Raw genomic sequence first — 3,212 nt, 5'->3', positions numbered from 1 at the left:
AGGACTGCAGGATTGTTTTGATAAGGAAATATAATCAAACATTAGGGGTCATTTCATCAGATCTGAAAGGAATTTAAAGTTTAATGTGCCTCATCTGTGTTCTTTTCTGCATCAGTTGCCTTCAATCTATATATGTTTTAAAAGATTAATCTAAAATTGCCAACACCAGAAAAGTGATTTGAATTCGGGGTATTTCTCAGATTTCGAATCCACAATGTGTAAAACATAGATTTAATTTAGACAAACTACTCACATAATCTATCTTTCTGAGTGCCCGTTAAAGGATGCCCACAAATATGACTGCCTGCTCCTCTTCTTTTTATTCTCACAGCATTTAAAAGTTACTAACTCCTTAATCCTAAGAGAAGCAGGCTTTAACATTTTCTCTTTGCACCCTCCAGAAATGAGTATCCTTGAGTTAAGAATCTTCTCCTCAACATGCTGGTTTACTGCCCAGACTTCACTCCCAGTTAGCCCACCCCATGCAATGAACAGAGCTAAGTTAATGCATGGTCCGTCTCATGATGCTCCATCATGGAATGACTTGGAGTTGCGATACCAGATTAAGAATGACGGTGGGTGGTCTTTCTGGATCAAAACTAGGCTGGCAGCCATACGACAGCCTGATTTCAGATAATGGTGCGTCATTATTTAAAAATAAAAATCAGTAACTCATCACAGGTGAAACAGCTTGCAATTCCTGACCTCTCACTCCTGGCTCTCTAAAAACATGCTGAGGACCATACCAAGGCCTTGATAGTCTAGGAACAGTTTAGTGAAATCGAAAGCCCGGAGTCAGCCCATCCCAGTCAGCCAGGGCCTGTTTGAACTGTACTGAGAGTAATTGTCCCAAAGAAATAAACAACAACAACAACAACAACAAGTAGTGGTTTGGAAAAGGTTAAAGATTCTGTGTGTTCACTAGCTAAGAATGTGTCTAACCATAATCATCACCCTTACATGGTATCAGGATGTGCTTCACAACTTCCTTTCACCTCCCATGATCAGCCCCACATGCAGTTATTAGTCTACTGAGGAGTGGTTTCCAGCTCCAGCTAAGAAACACAGCCTTCTGGAATCGAGCTTGTTTGCCAGTTCTCTGGCCTGCCTTGACTCTGTGGGCAACTGCACAGCACAGTTCTTCCTGCATAACACAAATGGGACATGAACTAATTCAAGAAACCTCCTGTTTTCTCTTATTTAGCTAGAGCCGATAATAACCCCTACATTCCAAGCAGCCCTCCCACAGAGCCATGTGGCTGCCCAGTCTCCCTCAGCCTTTCTCTCAGACTACTGGTTTACCTTTTGCCTTGAGAGATTAGTGAAACAGAAATCAGAGTAGCTTATGTGAAAGGATCCTGAGCACCTATGAGGTGTTCGATAGTATTCTGGGGGCTATGGGGTAGAAAAGGATTAAGAAACAAAGTCCTTTCCCCCCAGGGACTAACCATCTAGTAGCAGGAGGCAAAATTAATATATTTGAAAAATCAGTAAACAAAACAAGTCTTTTAAAGACCTCCCATTACAGCTCTCCTCTGGGACTCCTATACCCTAGCCTTATTTTGTTAGAAGGGAATTTAGACAAAATCAAGTTAGTTCACCACCCCCAACCCCTCACCCCCACACGTTTGATCGATGAAGAAATCCAGGCCTAGGTGAATTGCCTAAGTCTCAGAGCCGACAAGAAGTGGAGTGAGAACTTAAAGCCAAGTTTCTCATCTTCTTTTTTATTAAATATTTAGTCTCTCTCTCTCTCTCTCTCTCTCTTTTTTTTTTTTTTTTTTGCTCATTAAAAATATCCCCGCATTGTAACAGACTGTCTTGAACTTGGAAGACACATGAAGCTTGATTAGCTTCTAAGATAAAGTAATAGCACTTCTCCCTTGTTTTCCCTAAAGACTCTGTCCTGTGCCAGCAAATGTCTGGGTTGCTTGGAGGGGCGTAGGGCTGCTGGAGAGAGTCCAAGAAAGCAGCCCAGAGCCAGCACAGAGCTGAGCTGAACTTCCTGGCCCAAAAATGTGGCGTTGATTTTTTCCCTGGATGAAACAGGAATCAAGAAAACTTGGGAGTTGGCCTTCCATCTCTGTCACTGACATGTCCTGGGGCTCGAAGCCAGTTTCCTAGTCTTTGCCATCCCTGCCTCCCTCCTTGGGGAAATGGGACTTGTATTCTTAATCAAAACTTGTGGAGACGCTAAGTACTCAAACAAATGGTTCCCAGGCAGCTCCGAACCATGCCCTGTGTGTGTGCCTTCACTCCTCGAAGAGTTAATCTCAGCTCCTCTGTCTGAAATACTAAACCACCAACATTTTCTTGCAGCAGAAACTTAACTGTCATTTTCTCAGCCCGAGTTGGTCTCTACATGCACAAGTTAAAGGCGGGAGAGGGAGGTGGAGGAACGTAAGGCAGGACATTTCAGCAAAGGAGAAAGCAGATGTCTTGAAAATGGATCAGTGGTTAGGAAGTAAGGCTAAGCAGGAGACAAGTCTGAACAACTTACCTTAGAACCACCACGACAAACCGGGCCACAGGGTGGTCACACTCTCTCCTGCCTGTGGCACTCCACCGGCCGCCCTTCACCCTCTCCAGGCCCAGGTAAGCAGTAGAACAGGCTCTGAAGCAGGAAGTGGAAGTTGTATGCAAATTTCTACGGAGACTAAGAAGCCTCCGCTCAGCAATCTCCCTGTGGGCAGTGAATCAACAGCTGAGAAGTCACTTTATTTCTTAAAACAGAAACCTCCTTCATTCAACAGAAAAGGCCACTGACCAATTAGGCTGTATTTTTGTTTTCACCACCCAGCTAAGTAAGTGCCGAGGAATGTCCCTTCTGCCCTGGACCTTGGCATTAACACAGTACCCTAGCATGAGAGGCGCTTGGGGAGGGGATTGAACTTGGCTGTTAAGATTGGTTATTCATTAGCAGCTCCAAAGAAGGAGATGGGGGACAGATAGTGGAGATGAGTAGAAAATAATAGGTTCTTAATATTTCTAACTGCTTAAAACATCAGCATTTGCTGCCCTTAACCCATCCCCCTGTGAGCGTGCACACATACATACACACACTCACACACATATACACATATACACATACATACACACTTACACATACGCACATACATATATACATACACACACCTACACACATACACATATACACATGCATGCACATACACACATATATATGCATAATACACACACATACACACATATAT

General features: G+C 43.6%; 1 protein-coding gene across 2 annotated transcripts in view; it reads right to left on the bottom strand.

Annotated features, from left to right (window-relative positions):
- Window positions 1-2,786, bottom strand: part of TRAF3IP2 (TRAF3 interacting protein 2) — a 41,418-nt gene extending 38,632 nt beyond the window's left edge. For both annotated transcript variants that reach the window (XM_011364809.2, XM_023533381.1), the window contains exon 1: window positions 2,501-2,786. The gene's annotated coding sequence lies outside the window, so the exon portion shown is untranslated. The remainder of the gene's footprint in view (window positions 1-2,500) is intronic.
- Window positions 2,787-3,212: the final 426 nt, after the last annotated feature.

The sequence above is a fragment of the Pteropus vampyrus genome, unplaced genomic scaffold (genome assembly GCF_000151845.1).
Source record: "Pteropus vampyrus isolate Shadow unplaced genomic scaffold, Pvam_2.0 Scaffold101, whole genome shotgun sequence".
Classification (NCBI taxonomy): Eukaryota; Metazoa; Chordata; class Mammalia; order Chiroptera; family Pteropodidae; genus Pteropus; species Pteropus vampyrus.
This window is presented reverse-complemented; position numbering and strand designations above follow the sequence as displayed.